Source organism: Mustela putorius, unplaced genomic scaffold (assembly GCF_011764305.1).
Source record: "Mustela putorius furo isolate JIRA1106 unplaced genomic scaffold, ASM1176430v1.1 tig00003834_pilon_pilon_pilon, whole genome shotgun sequence".
Classification (NCBI taxonomy): domain Eukaryota; kingdom Metazoa; phylum Chordata; class Mammalia; order Carnivora; family Mustelidae; genus Mustela; species Mustela putorius.
This window is the reverse complement of record NW_025421987.1, coordinates 113,057,988-113,080,962: the sequence shown is the minus strand read 5'-3', so window position 1 is coordinate 113,080,962 and position 22,975 is coordinate 113,057,988. Positions and strand designations below refer to the sequence as shown.

Below are 22,975 nucleotides of genomic sequence, written 5' to 3'. Positions count from 1 at the left end.
TAATAAGCACAATTTTGTGTCAGTGTCAGTATGGACAGAGTTTGGTGTTTAGTGGAAGTATGAACAGAATGTTTCCACTGGGAGAGGAAATCATTAGCTCTTAAAACTTGTTCTCTAGCAACCTTCTTTACTGAGTTTTGTTTTGTTTTGGTTTGGTTTTGTTTATTTAGCATACATCTAGCCCAAGTTGTTTGTTTTTAAAAATAATGGTAGAAAATGCTAGTTAGGATTTGTGTTGGGGGAATTGTGGTGGTTAAAGCCTCTGCGCTGAGAGTGATTTAATAGATATGTGTTTAGCTGTATCTTTATTATCTTTTTTTCTTACATCTTAGATTGTCCAACTGTGTCTTCAATTAAGCTGGGAGATTTTCAACCATTATTTATTTGAATGTTACCTATAGCCTGTTTTCTCTTTTAATTCTTTTCTAATTCTTTTTCTAATCTTCTGATTCTAATTCTTTTTCTAATCTTGATCTACTTGTGTTTTAGAGCATTGCTACTTAAAGTGTGATCTTCAGGTCATTGTTGGTCTACAAACTGATTTCGTTGGTCTATGAATTATGGACAGAAATTTGAAGTATACGGTTTTAGAAACTTTTAATAACAAGTTGATATTCCTGTGACATCCAAGCACAGATTTTTTTTGTTTTAAATTCACTTTTATTGAATTTTACAGTTTTTTTCTGCCATGGATTGACAATTTAAAAAATGGCTCTTCACAGATGGTTTCAGTATTATTTTGTTAGACCTAACTCTATTCTTTGTATTTTTAGCTGCTTTTACATATTTTTTTTTTCTGTATCTCTCTAAACTGAATTTTAGGTAGCTTTTAAATGTCTAATTCTTTTTCTACTTATATTATTTAACTTTTACCCTGAATTAAAACTATGTTTTTGATTTTTGGAGCGTTTATTTAACTTGTATGTATATATTAAGCCCTTGTGGTATTTGGAATATCTTTATTGTATAATCTGTTCAATAGTTGAAATTTGTAGTCTAATCCTGCTGTCTTTTGTTCTTTTGTTTGTGTTGACTCATTCATTGTATCTAGTATCTTTGTATGTTTTGTGACTTTTTTTTTTTTTTTTAATTTGAGTAGAGTTTTTTGAAAGCTGCAGTATTCTTTGAGGTCTGGATTGAAGTTATTTTCTTTCACCAATAATTTACCCATGTTTCCCCCAGAGCTTGGGGTATATTAACAGTTTAAGAGTACTTTAAATGACATTGTCATATGAGATTTATTGGCTTATACATATAGTGTGTAGTCTGAGAACCTTTTTGAGGGTTACACTTTGTCCTTACTGTGTCAAAAGAGAATTTTGGGGTGGGTCTGACTGCAAGGGGTAACAGGAGGGAGATCTTTGTGGTGCTCTTAATCTGAGGATGTAGCCCTTTGGCACAAGAGCTTTATAGAGGTGTTTCCTTTTGATAGACTTTTAGAGTGTCTCCTGAGTGTGTAGGCATCAAAATGTAAGCTACATTTTGTGCAGTGGAATGCATACTCTCAAGATAAAAGGTAGATTCTGGTTTTGCTTATTCTTTTGTTTATGGCTTATGTGAATACTGTACTTTCTTGCTAGCTAAGCAGTTCATTGAAATAGATTTTTCTACTAACTTTCAAAAGTAACATCTAATAGTATCAAGGTATCTAGTCTGCCATACTGCTGGAAATCTGTGTTCCTCCATCTATCTATAATTTTGTTTCTTATCATGTATGTTGCTATTTTGTGCCTTAGGTTTCTTATATTTTTGTTATTATAATAGGCATTTTTCGTTATCTCTTTTTTCATTATCTCTTTGGTCTGTCAGACTTATTGTGTAGGCCCCCATCACAGTCTATGCCCATGTATGTTTTCTAATCTCTTTTTCTCCTGTTCTTTCACTAGCCATATTATGGTTTATTAAAGACATCGTATATTGTAGTTATTCTTTTACTCACGTCATTCCATTCTGCTTAAATGCTATCTCTCCTTTTGACTCCAACTGCTTCTTCTAGCACTGTTGACATTTTGGGCTGAATAATTCATTTCTATGGGGGCTCTCCTGTGCACTGTAAGATGGTAGCAGCATCCCTGACTTCTGCCCGTTAGATTAACTAGTGACTTCCCTTTGTGATAAACAAAAGTGTTTCCAGACATTGTCAATGGTCATTTGTAGGGGGTGATGTCTCCCGTAGTTGAAAACCACTGCCCTAGCCCTCTCTTGATTTGGTCTCGATTGAATAGCCTTCCTTGATTATCCATGCCCGTGGCTTTTACTTTTGGATACTTGGTAGTACCTACATATTGTCCTGATTGTATACTCGCCCCTTTTTACATTTGTTTGTGAATTTCTTTCTCTCTCTCCTTTCCTCCTGCTGTGTGTGTGTGTGTGTGATGTGTACATGTGTGTTTGTTTCTTATTTGACCAAGTTTTAGAGTGCACGGACCGTGTATCTTTTTAATTTGTTTGCTGTTTTGGTCCATTCAGTACATATATTAGTAGTTTTAGGTATACCAGTTGTTTGCCTTTTTTCCTGTTTTTCTGTTTTTTGTTTGTTTGTTTGTTTGTTTTTTATATGATAGCAGTAGGGGCTTAGGAAATTGGATCACTCTAGAAAATGTGAAGAACTTCGAGGTGTTCCAAATTAGGAGACTTAGAGACAGCAAGTCTCTAACAATGTAAGAATACAGTACAATATAATAACAATGTAACAGTGGTGTGTATATCCAGTAAATAGCTCCGGAAAATTCAAGACAATGCAAGATAGTTGTAAAGATATAAGAAAGATGTAATTTCTGTTAGAGGTATCCATTACATAAGTAACCTGAAAAATGTGCAATAGAGTAGAAAAAAATTGAGAAATACAGAAAGTAGAAGGATTTGTAGAAGCATGAAGTACGAATGATTAGTTCTACAGAATGATATGAACAAAGTAATCAATATGTCAGGGTGAATTGTTAGGAATGATGGATGTAGCATCTGGCTAGGAGTGACTTGTATAAAGCTGACAAATGTGATATGTGAATGTTAGTAAAGTTGAAAACAAGTTGGGCACGGAGAAGTTAGCTTCTTACTACCAACTAAAGGGAAACCTACAGGTTTTGCCCCAGTTGGGAGAGCTACAGCTCAATTATAGATTTACCTCCACTTTTTTTTTTTTTAATTATGAGCCAATTCTAAGTAAAAATGTAAATTGAAGCTTGAATTTAATTACTTTTATAAGGTGCTTTTCCTCATGTAGGCCAAAATCTTCATGAAAAGCAATCATAAGTGGGGCACCTGAGTGACTCAGTTGGTTAAGCATTTGCCTTCAACTTATGTCTGGGTCCCAGGGCCCTGGGATTGAGTCCTGTGTCAGGCTCCCATATCAGTGGGGAGCCTTCTTCTCCCTCTCCCTCTGCCCTCCTGTTGTGCTCATTCTCTCTCTCTCACACTATCTCAAATAAATAAATAAAATCTTAAGAAAGAAATCATAAGTATGTGTTCATTGTAGAAAAATTAGAAAATGGGGAAAATGACAGTTATAGTTCCCAAAGCCTAAACCACTATGATCATGTAGATTAGTTCCATTCTTTTGAATTGTATATGATCTGTGTCTTTCTCTGGATATAGATGAATGATGTGCCTATGTTATGTATAAATATATATGCATGCATTATCATGTAGATTAGTTCCATTCTCTTGAATGGTATATGATCTCTGTCTCTCTCTGGATATAGATAAATGATGTGCCTATGTATATGTATAAATATATACTGTGTATACATATATGTATGTATTCATATAATATCAAATATCATTTAATATATTATGAACACTTCTCCATACCAGTAAAATTGCAGAGTGTGATATTCAGTGACAATATAGCATTCTATTCTGATATTATCCCTAAATTTACTTAAACATTTACATAAACACTTAGGTTTTCTTTGACACATACACACATGTATGTACATGTATCAATAATTTTCAGTGAACCACCCTTCTGAGAACTTTTGAGTGCATCTCCTTTTTTCTTCAAAGAGTTATAACCTCCGCTGCAGTCTGTATCTTACAATTTGCCCTACAGAATTGATTTTACCTGTCTTCCTAAGAAGAACCCCAGTATTATAGCTGGGCATTATTACCAGTGTTGGAGACTACATTTCCTATCCTCCCAAATTGTTAGGTGTGGCCAAAGGACAAAGCTCTGATTTATAAACTGTAGGCTGAAATTACACGGGAGAGTTAGAAGGGAGCAGGGTGGGCCTTTTCCTCCCCCTTTCTTTTTTCTGCTGCCTGCAATGTGCATGTATTAGCAAGGGTGCCCATAGTCCTCTTGGAGTGTGAGGCAACTTGGAGTAGAAACAGTATGTAGTAGAGCAGAAAGGTGGAAGGAACTTAGGTCCTCAATATTTGGAGCTGCCACATCAACTTTTGATTGTCTATTTCTGGACATTTACATGGGGAGAATTCTATCCCTTTTTTCCCCTCTTGTTTAAATCATTATATTATTATAACTTAATATTTTTTGGCTTGGGAAGGATATGACCTAATCCCATCTGATAAAGGATATGATACTGTATGTAGTAATGTAATAGGTTAACTATAAGGAAATATGCACTGTGTCATGGTAGATTCTGGATCTATATTGCAAACAAAAATCTGCTTTAAGACTGGAGAGAGATTAATTGGTACTGAAAGGAAAGTACTTAAAATGATACATAATTTCTGGATGTTTTTGTTAGCTATATTGCTGAATTTTGTTCCTAAGTGCTTTTAATAATTATCACAAATATTTCAGAAAACACTTTGTAGCTTTTGGGCAAAAGCAAACAAAATCCCTCCCCAAATCCACAAAACTAACCACAAACCATTGAGGATTGTAGATTGTATCTGAATAATCCCTTCAAAAATTCCCTATGAATTTTTAATATTAAATATCTTGGATATTCACTTTGACAAAGTCAGTTCATAAATGTGACCTTTAATATCCTCTTAGTAACTTTATTGGAAGAATTTTGACAAATGAAAAAAACATTTTTGTTATTGTAAACTTTTTAGTATTCTAAGAAAGTTGTTCATAACTGTAGTGAAAGAGCAAAGGTACAGATTTTAAAAATTAAACTTTTTTTGAGCAGTGTTAGGTTTACAGAGAGATTAAGTAGAAAGTGCAGAGTTCCCACATGCGCCTTTCACAGATACACAATTTTTTCCCCCAGGGTATTGCACTGCCCGTAATGTTATACATACAACAAGAGGCTTTACAAAAGTACAAAAATTAGTGCTATTTTATAAAAAGAAAACCATACACAACTAAAAATCATTTTACTCTAACCTAAGGTTTTCCCATCCTCCGCTCTAATAACATTTGAAGACAGATAATTCTTTTTGGGGATCTCTTCTGTGCATTATAGATGTTTAGCAGCATCCCTGATCTCTACCCACCAGATGCCAATAATATTATCCACTTATGACAATCGAAAATGTATTCAAGCATTGCCAAATGTCTCTTGGGGAGGCAAATTGTTCCCCAATTAAGAACCATTGCTCTAACCAATTTATGATATTTTAGGATTTGCTGTATTTCTTAGGTTGAGTTCAGAATTGAGGGGTCTGTAGTTCAAGGAACCTTCACACAGAAGTTATGAAGATAAAGTTAGAATCTTCCCTTACACTTGGGGACCATAGACAGTCTTCTCTTAATATATACTATATTGTTTGAATTTACCTGTAATGTGTCAAAAAACCCATTTTAGAGTTTCTTATTTCCTTGTGAAAGGTTTTCATAGTTTGGTATCTACTATTTATGGATTTCAGGAGTACTATATTGTGGGTAGATACAAACTTTAGATGTCCAACAATTTATGAGGTCAGTTGTGTTTGACTCTGTGGTGCTCTAATTAGATTGTCATTATATTCAAATTGTAACAGTTAAGTGATCTCATGTATTCTATCAAGGACTTTGAGCTTCTCAAATAGAGGATAGCATTAGATGTCAGCCAGTCATTTTGTCCTTCAGAGTTTTTCCTTTATATCTGAAATTCTGCCAATTGTAACAGCTTGTGTGTCAGTTCCAATAGAGGAAGCTAGCCTCTGTTAGCTTGTACTTAGTCCACTAAAGACTTCTAAAAACTTTACGTAGTTTACAAATAATAATGTCTACTTCCCATTGGTACCTTGTACAATTATAAAACCTTGCTCGCTAGTGATGAAATTTCATCTGTAATAATTAAGAATATTCTTATTGTTCTATCTCTGCACAAAATTTCTAAAGACTTGGTGAAGATAAGAAAACTATCAGAAAGGCAGTGGCACCATTATCCTGTAAGTATTGCTTTGAAAAAGAAGTTTAATAATATTTTAAGGGCACCTGGGTGACTCAGTGAGTTAAGCCTCTGCCTTCGGCTCAGGTCATGATCTCAGGGTACTGGGATCGAGGCCCACATGGTGCTCTCTGCTCAACAGGGAGCCTGCTTCCCCTCTTTCTCTCTGCCTGCCTCTCTTCCTACTTGTGGCCTCTGTCTCTGTCAAATAAATAAGTAAAATCTTAAAGAAAAAAAAAAAGAATATTTTTAAGTATCCAGTTGTTTGGGGGAAAATATGTTAGGTAAAGATATTATATGTAAAATATAGAGCAGGATATATTATAATCATATTAATAATTTATAAAAACTAATCCAATGCAGACCTTTAAAAATTGAGAATGTGTTCTTATGTATTGAAATGAGGATTTTACCAATAGCACTGAAAAATATCTCTAATTCTAACAAGGATTGATCTAGTTTATGTACATTTGCTTATTTAAAACTATCAGAATCCAGAAAATCATGGTAATTTTGTAGGCTTGTGATTTGTTTGGGTGACTTATTGTTTAGGTTATTTTGCAGAATTATTTATTTGCTGATTTATTTATGTATTTCATTATTTATTTATTTGATTATTTAGTAAATTATTTATCTGATGAATTATTAATACATCTTCATGACATGCTTTAAATTATTTATAACTTAATTTTGAGTTTATTGCTTTTAGAGCCTGCATTGTTACTGACTAGTTTTGATTTTTTTCTTCATGGTTCTTTAAAATTAAAGTATTAGCTCTAAGGCAAAAATGTATTCATTGCAGTGCCCATGGATTTTTTTCTTCTTTTTTTCCCATAGTAATTTATGGTAGAAATGAAATTTCAGTTATGCTTTGTTTAGTTCTAAATTTACCTGTTTAGGGTTACTGATGATAGAATGTTTATGTGTCGTGTGTATACTCAGTGTAGAGTCACAAATTAATGATATGGCCTATAGTGTGTAACTGAGATTGAACATGTAAACCTCAGTCCACATTATCCTTTGTATCTCTAAAGGGCAGGTCTGCATTTCTTACTTGCTTTAGAATAACTGATAGAGTCTTATTACTTTATTTTAGAGGCAAATCTATTTTACTATTGGGATATTTTCAAGAAAGTTCACAGAAATGAAGTCAAACTTAGATTTGGATCCCTGAGATATAAATTTGACTGATGTAGCCTTTATTTTTTAAAATTCTCATTATATGTGTATTTGGCAAATAGCATGATGTTGATATACCTTTTTATATCAGTCATAGTGACATACTTATTATCATATTATATCCCTTATGGAAAGTTTTATACAACTTTATTTTAATGAACTAAAATAGACAAGGACTTTTATAAATGAAAGCTATAATTTCTCTGACTTTATCTCATAATTCTCTTACGTAAAGTTTCTATTTTTAATCAAATAAAGTATTTCTTTTTTCGTATGATTCTGTTTCATAAGGTAGTGCAGTTATTAGTGCTCTGTCATTGAATGGGTTTTAATGAATAGGTTAAGTAGTTGTTTGGGTAAAAGAATGTCATATGCACAACTTAGTGTTCTGTGTTTGCTTGCAGTGAATTACTGTGTACTTTACAGTTTTAATATTTCAGAGAGAGGCAGCATTGTACAATTCAAGTTAGATGCTGTTTTTAAATTTAATTTGATTGATTTAATTTATTTTTAAATTTTTCTTGTTTTGAGAGAGGGAGCATGAGCAGGGGACAGACGTGTAGTAAGAGAGCAGAGGGAAAAAGAGAGAGACTCTTAGGCAGTCTCCTCACTCAGAATGGACACTGATGTGAGGCTTGATTTCACAACCCTCAGATGATGGCCTGGGCTGAAATCAGGAGTTGGATGCTTAACTGAGCCAGAAGGCACCCCAGGATGCTTTTGAAATATGATAAAAATGGCTTCTGTAGACAGGTTTTACTATGGAATGTAAATTATGCATACACACACACACACACACACATTTCTTATTTTGAAATATTGAATATATGAATGTTTAATTGGAATATTGTTTTAGTGTCTTCATATGTTTGCCTTAACGGAAGTGGTTTCATTTGATTTATATACATGGATTTAAAAATGTGTGTATTATACATATCTGTGATTTCTGTTTTGGAGATGAACAACGACAAATAGTGTCAGATATGGAATTTTATTTCAGAATGTGCTTCTGTATGCCAGTGTGGACTTCTTTTGAAGAAAAAGCTGCCTCTTCTCCAGTATTGAATAAGGTCTTACTATGTTAGTTGTCACAATAATATACCCAGCCACACTATTAATATACATTTGTGGGGTATTAGCTGTGTTATCCAAGTGGTCTTCATTGGAAGATAAATATAATGTGCATGCACACACATATGCACACATACGGAAATTTTTCTCCTGACATCAAAACAGGTTTTTGGGACTTGTTTTTGGAAGGAGACATCAGTGGAGAGTTTCATAATAATAGCTAGCATTTACTGAGCACTTATTATGTGCAGGTACAGGGCATATATGTTTTACATAAATTTTTTTCTTCCTAGTGGGATAAATACAGCTATTGTCTTCATTTTATGAACGAGGAACCAGAAACTCGGAGATGTTAAGTAACTTACTCATTGCCACATACATGGCAGTAAGTGATGGTGCTGGAATTAGGACTCACTGAGTGACTCTCGGGTCTTTCTTAGCTCATTACAGTTTTGCATGTATAGTTGGTATTCATCAGTATTGGGTGGGTTTTTTTTTTGTTTTGTTTTGTTTTTGAGAATGTAGTTCTTTCTTTCTTTCTTTTTTTTTTTTAGTTCTTTATTTCTGATAGGTTTAACTTGCCATGTATAGTCACTTTGTGTTACACTTGGTCATCTTTTCTAAACAGTAAGCAGTACTTGAGTTTCTTGACTTTTCTGATTTGATTATTCTTGTAATCCCATGTAGTGGATCAGAATACATAAAAAGAATCTGTGCCTCAGGGAGTTGTATGGTTTGCCTGGTGGATGTCCACCACTCAGATCTTTGGTCTCTTAAGTCCAAGGCCATTTCCAGGGCTCTGTTAGGTCAAGTCTGATTTTCCTTATGAAAATAATGGTATTAGCAGAATTAAACACATATTGTTAAAAGAATGATTAAGACTCTGATGCATGGGCTTTTATAGAAATGGCCACAAATGTACCATTAAATTAGCTCTAAATATAGAGTTTAATATACAGTTAACTATTTTAACATGTGTGTAAAAAGGATGAGAAAATAGCCAATTGTAATTTTAAACACTTAAATGTAATTATTTAAAAGATTCTATAGAGCCTCTGGGCATAAGGAAAAATGTTGTGAATTTGGTTTGAGGCTAAGAGAGTGGGATCTTTCTATTCTGTTTGCTACCTGAAGACAAAGAAAGTTCTTTATTATCCTGGGTCTGAAGCACAGGAAAGACCTCAGAAAACAGATGAGCTAGGGTTAGTAGAGTTTGGGTGATGTTGGTGTGAGTGCCATAGGTAGCTGTATTTGTATGAACAACAGGGTATACTGTATGGATCAAAGTTTTTAAGTTAGAGTTTCCAAGTAAATAAGTAATTACATCATAAAATCCTCAAAATCTGTGTTTTAGGTAATATGAAATGATGTAATAGCTAGGATGACCATATAATTTGTCTTCCAATTCAGGACACACTATTACTAGTGTGATAGTAATATCTCACATGCCTGTTGAGTAATTCCTAATACCCTTATATAACATGTACTTAAGAGGAATGTTCATTGATGTATAGTATCTGTAAAAATACTTGGTTTTGTGATAAAACTGACTTCTTTTGCCAGTATTTATATGTTTTTGTTAGGCAACGAAGATGGTTTGTGGCTATGACTTTTACCAACTGTGACTGAGTTTCACAGCTTTTGGAGGCTATTTCCAAGAGGAAAGTAAAGAGGTTTTACTATGGGTTTGGCAAAGTTGCTCAAGGTATAATAGAGTGTTTGAAAACTTCTCTTCATATCATACATTACAGGATCGTCTGTGCTCATTTTGCCTTCTAAATCTTTTAATTGGTGGTATATTTAATGTTGTACTGAAAGCTAATCCTATTTGTTCTGCCTTCCAAATTTATAATTTTATGTTGGATGATCCAGTGTTTTCTCCTGTCTCAAAAAAACCATGTTACATGTCATATGTATTGATATGTTGGCAGTTTTGCTGAAATATTTTTTTAAAAACAGCTGTTTTTCCTTGGTGAAATTTTGTATAGGAAAATAGGAATCTCTAGAAAAGGTTTTTGTTGTTCTTGTTTTTGTAGTTTCTTTAATTCCCTCTTAACACATATTTATCTATAATGACATTGCAGTATTAAAGTCATAGTTAGATTATTAAAGTTCCAGTTTATTTGCCTCCAGAGCACAAATGATTTAAGTTGAACCAGGTAATCACACTGCCATATTTGTGTTTGACTGCCCAGTAAAAAGAAAAAATTCTTGTGCAGTAATTCTTATTCATATGTATATATAAAACATCAGAACTCTTTTGTTCAGAAAGGCCTATTATGCCTGGTAACAAAGAAAGAGCTTCCTTACATTCTGCCTTGAGTTGGTCACAGTATAAAGTACTTCATAAAATACTGCTGTAGTTGTAAGAGTAGTAACATAACTTACATGTTGGCTCTGAGAGTGGCTCCTTTATAATTATGACAAGTGAAAGTACAGCCAAAGGTCACATTAAACACAAATTTCTTTCACACCCCGTCCATTTTGTGGATAGCATGTGAAGTACTGTGGGTCCCTGCACTGATATTTTAGGAGAACAACCCAAGGTTGTTCCTGTGGAAATGTTTCAAATACCTTTCTCCCTAACCTCCCATGCGATTGCTAAATTTGGCATGAATGTATATTTGAATCCTGGACTAATTAAATAGAACCTTATTAAATTTAGAGTTTGCAGATAAAAAAGGGGACTCATACAGTAAGGATTTCTTGGGGCACTAAATAATAGTGACATATGAGTCTTTAATAATACTGAGTATTATAATGCAGTATCTTAGTTGTTATTGCTCAGTGAAACAGTGAACACCAAACAACATAGCAGCAACAAAAACAAAATCCACACCAATGAAATTATGAAAGCGTGGCATGCCTATACATATACAACTTATTGATTATATATTCTATTTTTGACTTTGATTTGACTAAGTAAGTTGGAATATTAAAAAGATTACATATAGGAAAGCTGTCAAAATTATATAAAGAGGATATACGTACGATCTAGAGTGGTTATCAGATCTCTTTAAGTCATTCTCTTTATACCGTATCAAAAAATATAGGCCACAGAAAGGATGTTTGGAAGAGGATAAAATTGGCAAGTTAGTCTTTTTTTGTGTAATTTGTAAGCGTTTTATGTTTTTGAAACACTTTTTTTCTATTGTTTTTTTCACTATAGTACGCTCTTTGCTATAAGACTTCTAGAGTAATGATTTCTAACTAAGAGCGTGCTGCCTCAAAAGGGGAATTTTGGAAATTATGCTTTTGTTTGTCACAATATTGTGGGAGTGTTTTTGGCATTTAATGTATGTAGCTCAGGGTTGCTGCGTATCCTACCATGCATGGGAGCAGTCTCAGACTACAAGAGATGGTCCTGAGTACCAAGCACCTTCTCAACATCTGCTTGCTTAAAATTCTCTTAAAAGATAAAGTGGTAGTATTTTCATGTTTGATAATGCTGACAACGTTTTGTAAGATGTTACAAGAAGAATCTTAAACTTGAGGGGAAGTTTGTGTGGAGGGGAAGCTTAAGGAGAGTAAAGAAATCCTCTCAAAATTCTGTGTAATTTACTTCACACATTCTTTCCACATCCTGATTTATATATAGCATTTCTAACTAGAAATTTAGGTGAAAAGCTTTCATTTCAGTAATGCAGTTTACTGGAGGCTCAGGGATACTGATTGCAAATATGTAACAAGGTATTTTAGACTTTTGTAACAACAAACTGAATTTTAAATTAATGGAACTCATTGAATTTTATTAGTTAATGAGGATTGTTTAAAGGTATTTTATAATTGCAATCCTAAATATTAAAATTCCATTTTTTAGAATAATGATAGTAAATGTGTTGTTAAAATTAGATTGTAAAATTACGTATTTTTATGTTACCTCGTGTTCAGTATTATCTGATACCATTCCAGGGGTTTATTATATAACTTCCTGTGACTTCTTATAGTATATTTCTTTATACACTCTATATACTATTTTCTATTTTAGGAAAATATAGTCTTTGTTGTATTTTAAGTACTAGAGATTTAATGTATACATGCCTTGACAATGTGGTGGTATGGTGGTATTACTGGGATATATTGTAATCACACTGTACCATGTCTTAGCACAGGTAATTGTTTGACACCACACTTAAAGATAAAGCCCAGGTCAATTGCACTAAAGTTGTATTTTGTAATTTTTTCCATTTGAACAGTATGTAATTTGTCTTGGCATTTTAATCTTTATTTCAGTTAAGCTTCTTTCTATCTTTATCTTCACATTAAATGAAGTTTTGTCTGTAATCACTTAACACTAATTTTTATTTTACAGTGCTCCTGTACTGCACCTTTTTAAATTTCTTGTACTTCTTCTTTTTTTTTTAATTTCTTGTACTTCTTATGGAGAATGATTTATTTTGTCTCTTAGATCTAAATTTATTTATATATCTCTCTATATATATGGCTGCAGATATATGACTTTTTTATTCTCCCTTCTTAACTAGCTATGCTTAAGCATTTATTTAATGGAGTGAGTATTATGATATAAATTACTTTAATTTTTCATTAATATTATGATGAGGGAATTAATATTGGTTTTTAAAAAAATATTCTTTGTGTAGTTAGATTTTATTATCTCTGAACTTCATTTCACATTAGTACGGAGAACAAAAGGAGCATTGGATCTAGTGGATTGAGAACCATTGTTGTAGAAATGTGTGCTTACTCCTCATAGCTCTTCCAACTACCAGATTAAATTGGAGCATCTATCAAAACTAACAATTCATGTAGAATTAAATGCTTCAGTATTAAACACTCTTCTTTTAGGAATATGGGGACTAACTATGATTTCTTTGATACATTTGTAAGTGAAAATTAACGCATAAGAAGTATATGTAATAATGAAGTTGAAAAAAGATTTTATTTGTCCATAAGATACCCAGATAGAGTGGGCACAGCTTTTCACTTGAAATTTGAAAAATAACTAATGTTAATTAATCAGTGTGGGGGGATTCTGAAATTGATGAGTGATAGAATCATTTAGAACCATCTTGAAATGTTATTTATATTTCAAAATCATTCTCTCTCTTCATAGAAACTATACTGTTACACTTTGCTATTGGTTTCTTAAATGAAACCTAATTATATAATAATCCAGTTAAACCCTTTTATGAGTGAAAATGTGTATGTATACATGCATTTTTTGTAAGATACATGGTTTTGTTTATCTTCAAAGTGTTATTATTTATAACACATATGAGCATAACTTTAGAGATGAATGTATAACAGTTTGGCAGTCGTTTATTGGTTTAATGTGGGGACTCATCTGAAGACTAATCGGCATTATCATGGGGTTTCCCTCCAGCTTCACAGGCACCTTTGCCTAGGCAAAGAATACTTGCTTCTGATTGCTTCCTCTAGTATTGTTTACTCTGGTTACTGGTTTGTTTTTGTTTTTTTTGTTGTTGTTGTTGTTTTTGTTTTTGTTTTTAACTGATACTGCCATGTTCATTCATGCTATGAGGTACTGACATGATCTAGAAGGTCAAGGATTTCATACCCATTGAGGTTGGGTAGCTTTGCTTTGGTCCTTATCTGTGATTGCAACTTGTTTTCTTCTTTCTGGCTTTACTTCCTTACTATATGCACATATATCTTAGGAAGGGTTAAAATGCCTTTATTTTACTCTCAGACTTGATTAATAGTTTGGTTGGGTATAGATTTTTAGGTTGTAGGTAATTTTCTTTTGAGAATTTTGAAGGCTTTGTCTCATAGCATTCATTGTTGCTTCCAAGAACTTCAGGTCTTTCTTCCCCCTACCGCATTGTTTTCTGCTGTGTATGACCTCTTTTTATTATTCTGAAAGCTTTTAGAATCTTTACCTCTGAATTTTTGTCATTGTTTACACTGGAACTTGAGAGGACCCTTTCATTCTGGAAGCAAGTGTTTTTCAGTTTGGGGAAGTTATCTTGAGTTAATTCATCCTCCAGTTTTTTAGTTCTTTTCTAGTTCTCTTATTTGGAGATTTGTCACCAGGTTAGTAGTGGTGGCATGTGTGAGGTTGAATGTTACTGGACTGTAGACAAAATGGTTTACTTCTCCTCACTATCTTTTTTTCTTTTCTTTTTTAAAAAATTTATTTATTTGAGAGAGAGAGAGAGAATGTACGTGGTGCATGGAGTGGGGAACTGAGGGAGAGGGAGAGAGAGAATCCCAAGCAGACTCCCCACTGAACACGGAGCTCCACATATCATGACCTGAGCTGAAATGAAGAGTCAAATGTTTAACCAGCTGAGCCACCCACGTGCCCCTCCTCACAGTCTTTTATGATAAGTTCTCTAACAAGGTACTCCTCTTGATATGCTATTTTGCAAAAATTTGAGATCTCTTTGGGGTTTGGGAGGGAGAGAAAATTGGCTCATCTGCTTAATCTTTTTTGAATCAATCTTTTTATGTGCTGTTCGTTCCTTTCTTCTTTTCCTGGCTAACTTATCCTGCAAGATGCTGCTCTCAAAAGTTTTCTGACTTTTCAGTGCTATCGCCTCACCTTCCACAAATCTTTGTAGAGCACTTACTGTACCGTAAGTTTAGTTTATTGCTTATATTTGTAATAAAAACAGTAGCCCTAGTTCTACCAATATTTCAGTATGAAAATAGTATTTCCTAAATGAATGAAAACACGAACAAAATATAAGAAATGGGATGATAGACAGCAACAGTTCAGTTTTGTTACAAGAATTGTAGTTATTTCTTATTTTAATCCTATTTGATTATTAATGTTTGATAAATAAAAAAATAGAAATGGAGACTTCTAGTGAACTAGAAGTAACACTGTTAGTGTCCTCTGGTAATCAAATTAATGCTTTATATTGAGACTAAAGTACAAAGTATTCATGAGAGTTTCAGTGTAAGGGAATATCTTTTTTAAGGCATTTGATTAGGAATTAAGCTATGAGATAGACTAGTGAAGAGTTGTATATATCATAGGAAAGAGACAAAAATGGAGAAACATTCTTGTCTTTTTGGTTAACATAGCATTCTAATAACTCCAAATAATAAAATTAGAAATTCAAAGAAAACAAGATATATTTGTTTTGTGAAAACTTGCCATATCCATAGACAAAAGGAAAACATCTGAATTAGCTCTTGATTTTGTTAAAAAGATCTTCTCATTCTCTTAAATCCCAAGTTTCACCATCAGAATTACCTGTTATCTTTTTCTGGAACATTTTTCTTTGATCAAAATTTTGTTTTATTAATTTTAACTTTAATGGTAGGATATAAAGTTATAATTTAAACTATTTGACTCATGACTCCTGTTTTTATACAAGTTAAAATACATCAATCAGGGGTATTTGGGTGGCTCATTCAGTTAAGCATCTTGATTTCAGCTCAGGTCATGGTCTTAGGGTCCCCTGGAATTGAGCCCTGCTCAGTGGGGAGTCTGCTTGTCTTCTCCCTCTGACCCCCACCTCCTCGCCCAACCACATGTAAGCATGTGTTCTTTCTTTCTCTCAAATAAATAAATAGATAAATCTTTAAAAAGGAAAACAAATCAATCAGGAAATGTGTACTGAGTACATAGAAGTCCCTGGTTGGTATGAAGGCAAGTTGAAGAGGTATTCACTTTTGAGAAGGTAACCTTTCTTAAGATGTTTACATGTAAGGAGTGGCAGGTACAAGAAGTTCAGTAGGATGAGAAATGTTTCAGAATTCTATATGGCTACCCAGATGGGATTTAGAGTAATTTAACTATTTTTAATAGAATGTTGACATATTCTTACATTATATCTTGGGCATTTTTTTTTTTTTAAAGACTTTATCTATTTATTTGACACAGAAAGATAGAGAGAGGAAACATAAATGGCGTGTGGGAGAGGAAGACAGAGAAGCAGGCTTCCTGCTGAGCAGGGAGCTGGATGTGGAGCTTGATCCCAGGACTCTGGGATCATGACCTGAGACAAAGGCAGATGCTTAACAACTGAGCCATGCAGGTGCCCTGGCATGATGTATATAAAAGCAGTAAGGATTAATAACTTGATGAAGTTACTTAACTCATTTTTAATATTTATCTCTTATGTTAGTCCATTGACCTGGTATCTTCAGGGCCTAGTCATTGTTCTCCATGAGTTTGTCAGCTAATTAGAAATGTTCTTAAAATTACATAGAATTATTCTTGGGATATTGTATTTTTAACCCATTTGTTCATATACATATGTTCTATAGGATATATATTATACTATTACTATTATTAAATAATATGATCTATATTATGCTGTTTTCATATTCATGTACTATTATAAGGTTTTTATAAAATCATTCAAGTCTCAGAAATTAGGATTACAACAGAAATGGTAGGTAGTGATTATTTTTGCTGTAGATAATCTTTTGCTTCATGAAGCATGGTTTGACTTGTTTTGTGTCCATGTATTTTTATTTAAATTTAGTATTCATGGTTCTTCAATAATCATTTCAGAATAAAGTTAGATATTTTTTCATTCAAGTTCACTAATTTTTTTTATCTTGTAATTCATTTGCAGTTTTATGAATTTTTTTCCTCAGATGTGCCAGTTAAACACATACACTGTCTCTACTGCCAATCTACAGTTTTTTCCATCTCCTTTTCTTATCTTTTATTTTGTATCCCACTTTACATGGTAGACAACACAGAATGTAGTACATATAAAAAATGTTATGAAAACTCAAATTAAATGCAGAAAGATCTTATGGAGGAAAAAAATGTAATTATATTATTGTGTAAACTTTACAGTGGTGTCTAGCAAGCTAGAACTGCTTAACAGATGTGATTGCTTCATTGTTTCAAATTTATGCCAATCAGAGTTGATAGGATTTGATCACACTGTAGTGGATTTATGAGATAAATTACAATATTGCATGACATACTTCAGATAGAAAACATCAATATAAGTTGAATATGATTTCTTATGTAAGGTAACAAGCCAGTAATTGTTTAAATCAGATGGTTTATACTTTGAGAGAATATTTATTAGTTTTTGTGAAAATTAACAGTAACTTTGATATTTTCTTCATGGTGACAAAAATATGTATTAAACTTTTGGTGTACCAATGTGACTGTAAATGAGAGGCATCTTCTTTCTATTTAGTTATAGATGACCTGTCAAATTTCCAAAAGGCCTATAAAGAAATGGGGCTTGACTTAAAAGAAATTGGACCGCACACATCCTAACACAAGATAAAAAGCTTGTCATTGTGGTACTGACTTCTTTAGAGTAAGGTTTCATTAGATAAGTCTAAAGGCTTACTAGGAATCAATCAGTCAACTTCCTCCCTTCCTTCCTTCCTGCCCTCCTTACTTCCTTCCAGGTTGAAGTTTAATACCTCATATAAACAAAGAAAGTGAAAAAAGAACATATTCATTAACGAAGTGAACATTTCCCCCATGGAAGTTAGAGCCAAGGAATGGGAATCAAGTTCTCAATCAAGCTTGTTAGTTCTAACAATGAATGATAGAACCAGTTATTTAAAAACCCCTGCTAAGATGTTTCTAACTTTATTTAGGGATTCTACCTGGTGCAATCCCTCAGTTCAATTTTGAAATAAAAGCTGGAGTTTCTTGAGAACTTGATTTGAAAATGTTACTAAGTCAAATCATTTGTGAAAAGAGGGTGGAATTTTTAGTTTCTTAAACGGGAACTTAAAAGTTTTAGGATATGGGGACTAGGCAAACCAGTGATTTTTAAGGAGGTAGATCGATTCTCATGTTTCAGGTGAGGATTTTGTAAAATCTTTCTAATTTTTTTTTGAAGAAAATTATTTACGTCATGGATTAGATTTTAAAAACTTAAGAAATATTCCAAATATTTACAGAAGTATAGAGGATAAGTAGAACAGGTAACTTTGTATTTACCATGCAGAATTAGTATGTTAACAGTTGCTATGTATATATTTTAACACACTGAGGTACCCAGGTGCCCTACTATGTTTTAAAAGCATTTTTTTTTTTAAGATTTTTATTTATTTATTTCACAGACAAGAGATCACAAGCAGGCAGAGAGGCAGGCAGAGAGAGAAGGAGGGGAAGCAGGCTCTCCGCTGAGCAGAGAGCCCGATGCAGGGCTTGGTCTCAGGACCCTTAGCCGAAGGCAGAGGCTTTAACTCATTGAGCCACCCAGGCGCCCCTTAAAAGTATTTTAAAAGCCTTCCTTTCACAGAGAGTACCTCCATCTTGAAATTGGTTTATATCTTGCCTGTCCAGGTTTTTAGATTAGTACATTTATGTGCTCATCATCATTGTTTTTACTAAATTAGAATGTTTATGTAGCTTGCTTTTTTTTTTTTAATAAGATTTTATTTATTTGATAGACAGAGATCACAAGTAGGCAGAGAGGCAGGCAGAGAGAGAAGGGGAAGCAGGCTCCCGCTGAGCAGAGAGCCAGATGCGGGGCTCTATCCCTGGACCCTGGGATCATGACCTGAGCTGAAGGCAGAGGCTTTAACCCATTGAGCCACCCAGGCGCCCCTATGTAGTTTGCTTTTTATTTTTTTAATTTTTATTTATTTATTTATTTTTTTTTAAAGATTTTATTCATTTATTTGACAGAGAGATCACAAGTAGGCAGAGAGGCAGGCAGAGAGAGAGAGAGGGAAGCAGGCTCCCTGCCGAGCAGAGAGCCCGATGCGGGGCTCGATCCCAGGACCCTGAGATCACGACCTGAGCCGAAGGCAGAGGCTTAACCCACTGAGCCACCCAGGCGCCCCTATGTAGTTTGCTTTTTAAAAATCCTTTTAACCCAACATTGTTTCCGAGCTGTTCCTTCTATTATTACATCTATTGTGTTAATTTTAACTGTTCTCCAAAACTTCCTGATAGGATGTGAGTACTACAGTTTGTGTATCTGTTTCCCATTTGATGGACATGTACGGGTCAGGATACTTTGCACAGACTTTTTCCACAGATATTCATTCGGCCCTGCAGGGTCCGTGTTTTCAGCACTTGGGACAAGTTGCTGTCAACTTCTAGAACATTGTCTCCAGGTTCTGGTGTTAGGCAGGCAATTTGGTGCTACTAGAACTGTGTATTGCTTCGTGCTTTCTTGCTGAAGTTTCTCTACGGCTAAAAGCCAATTGCAAAGAAGCCTGCCTATAATCTTGTTATGCTGCTCTTTTTGAAAACATTCTTTTATCCTTTCTCCACTCTGTATATAAAAACATGAAATAGCTCTTTTTGTGTTTATTTGAAAAAGATGCCCTTTGCTATATTTTCCACTTTTGTTTTATTTTAACCTGTGGGAGGTTGGAATCTGTTTTGGGGGGTTTATTTTTCCATTGCAACAGGTGCATGAGGTCTGTGCATAAATAAAACATGGTTTTGCTTAATATGAACAATGATTTTGTGCCCAGGTATATAACTGTTCCAGTTACTTATTGGAAATATTGAAAATGATGAACTTTTGTTTTTGAATATTTTGGAAATCTTTTTAGAGATTATTTGAAAATTTTATCTGAATTACATTATTTGGGCGCAATTTTATATTTTAGTTTTCATTGGCCAGGCTTTATTTTAATGTGTTTTAAATTTTGGTAGACGTCATGTATTTAAAAGTAACTTAAACATATATTAAACACTTAAGATTTGGATTGTGATGCATGCAACCTAACCGTTGAAGAGGAAGCTATTTATGAAATTCTAGGACTGTGCACAGCAGCTTGAAGCTGCCTCATATCATACAAGGCCAAATATTAGAATATTAATGTTATTAACCCTTTCACTTTAAGTATTTCTTCTTGAAAAAAAAAAATTGAATAAGTTACTCGGGCTGCATCATTTCTTGTGTATCAGTTTTAGAAAGCTGAAAAATGTTTACGCTGTGTAATAAACAGATGCTGCTCTAACAATGCAATATATTATGTACCAAAAATGATTTCAGTTTTAATCATAGATGCTGATTTAATGAGACAAGACTAGCTTACATCAAAAATAGATTTAGGATGTGATTTTTTTTTGTACTCTGTGTTTTTTCTACATAATTAATAGACATACCTTTTAACATCATTACTATAATTTTTTTGAAGTATTTCTTTGATTTTTACATGTATTTTCTTTTTTGAATTCCTAGGAGTGTGTAACTATCTCATCAATCCATTCAAAATAGGAAAATAATTTTAAAGAAAGTGTCTCATCTCTTTTTTTTTTTTTTAAAGATTTTATTTATTTATTTGACAGAGATCACAGGTAGGCAGAGAGGCAGGAAGCAGGCTCCCTGCGGGGCAGAGAGCCTCAGGACTCTGGGATCATAACCTGAGCTGAAGGAAGAGGCTTAACACACTGAGCCACCCAGGTGCCCCAAGATTCCCTGCCACGTCACACAAATCTTGCCCTGTATTAAGTTTGTTTTGCGTGAAAATAAATCTTATATGTTGTTTTAAAGTTTCTACCTTTTTTTGAAGGAAGACTGTGTAATTTTCAATAACTTACAGGAGAAATTTAGGGGAGACAGACCGTAATTGATTGCTGTGAGATGGTAATGCTTCAGGTTTAAAGTCTCTGATGCTGTATGCTTAGGTTACTGTTCAGAGTTACTGGAACCTTTCCTAATCTATGAGAGAGAGAGAAATAGAGAGAACTCTATTTCATTTCTACTTCATTTGATTTTATTCGCTCAAACTGAACTGTAGTTGCTGACTTTGAGTTCTTAAATTCTTATACATCTGGGCTATACATCTTGATTGACAAATTTGCATTTGCATATGGTCAGATAATTCTATATTTGGAAAAATATTCCTATTGTGTGTTTTATTCCATTGAACCTAGCAGAGTTAAATGTAGTTTGGATGCATAGGGAAGAATTAATGATTGGAAGATACAGAGTTGGTAAATTATTTATTCTGGCCCCGAGGAAGCTGAAAAGCTGAGTGAAAGACTAATAAATCATTTGTGGTAGTGCTGGTTGTCACTTCCAATTATTTTAGACGGTTTTGTGATAAACTGCAGCACCTGCTAGATATCCGCACACCCTCCCTTGATGCTGGTGGTGCAGCTTGTTTAGTCGATTATCAGAGGCAAGTTTGTGTAAAGTTTATTTAGGTTGGAAAGGAAATTGCTCTTTTTAAGTCAATTTTGTTGCCTTTTCTCATTGTTTTGATTGCTGTGAAAGGATTTGTGTGACGTGGCAGGGAATCTGGAATGTATACACCGCCTTAGCCAGGGAAGACTACCTTTATCTTTTGTTAAATTAAATACTTGAAGGATTGAGCTTCTTTGTTATTCCCAAACTCATTAAAAACTACTTCTACTGAGATGATTAGTATGCTAAAGATCAAGTCATCTTTTTGGTACCACACCATGTAATAGAGGACCACTGCTGCTGTCTGACTGGACCTTTTTTCATCATTCTTTGTTTTCAGTGGCTGAAGCTTTGAAACTAGTAGCTTTAAAAGGTAGTGAGGTCCCTCTTCGCACTGGCTCTAAACTCAGCTGCTGAGATCCTTGGAGACATGAAAGAACTTGAAAAGAAGCTTAGCCTAGACTGTCCGGTTCTAACAGTAATGAAATACTGTTTTCCTAAAACTCCTTTGGAAATAAACTGTGAACATCATATAAGGTGCATGCTTCGAGTTACAGTCAGTTCTTTTGTTTCCATCAGAGTTTAATAATTGTTTATTATTTTGTGCCCAGAGTACAAAAAAAGTTTAATACTTCAGAATAACTTAGTTTTCAGTGAGATTTTCAGGTTTAATATAAAAATATGGGGTATTTGAAAGGACTCTTATAAGAAATAATCTTGGTAAATGTCAAATTCATTCAGTCACATTTTTACTTACTAATTTATTTCTCCTCATAAACTTTTATTAAGCTCATGTGAACCTGCTCTCTAGGAACAACTACCACCGTTAGTTATAACTATTCTTTCTTAGAGTTTAGAAGGTGCATGTACTCTGCTAAGAATTTTACATATATTAACTCATTTCAGTACTATAGGGCATCTACTTACTGTTTTTACTCTTATTTTGCAGAGGACCCTTATAGAGTGATAAGCCAATAGTCATTTTTCCTTTTAAGTCATATGTATACGAGAGAAAGTGTTTATAAAAAATCTTAATAGATTTGGAATTTCAATCCAAATAGTGTAATAATAAATATCATTTATGAAGCATTTAAATTTGTTTGGTTATATATGTAATTTTACTTTTATTCCCTCAAAATTAATCATTATTCTTATGATGAAATTGAAGCTTTTAAAAAAAATTTAAGAAATTGAAGCTTAAGGAGATTAAACCACTTGTCACAGGTTAATAAGCAGTTTAGAGGTTGGGGAGCTGAGATTTGAATCAAGATCTGACTGCCTCTGTACTCTATTTAGTGGTTACAAACCCTGATAGTCTGTTGTTTGGTAAGCAATGGAAAGTGAGATGGAAAGTGGCGAGTGGGAATCCAGACAACTGGAGAGTTTTTCCAAAATGTTGCTAGATCTAGTGGG

At 33.7% G+C, this 22,975-nt stretch overlaps 1 protein-coding gene across 4 annotated transcripts in view; it reads left to right on the top strand.

The window, feature by feature from the left end:
• TBC1D5 (TBC1 domain family member 5) overlaps positions 1-22,975 on the top strand; it is a 554,967-nt gene that overhangs the window by 51,161 nt on the left and 480,831 nt on the right. The window contains exon 1 of one of the 4 annotated variants that reach the window (XM_045088945.1): positions 4,968-6,288. The exons of the other annotated variants lie outside the window; for them this stretch is intronic. The gene's annotated coding sequence lies outside the window, so the exon portion shown is untranslated. Of the gene's footprint in view, positions 1-4,967; positions 6,289-22,975 lie in introns of those variants that run through there. 4 annotated transcript variants of the gene reach the window in all.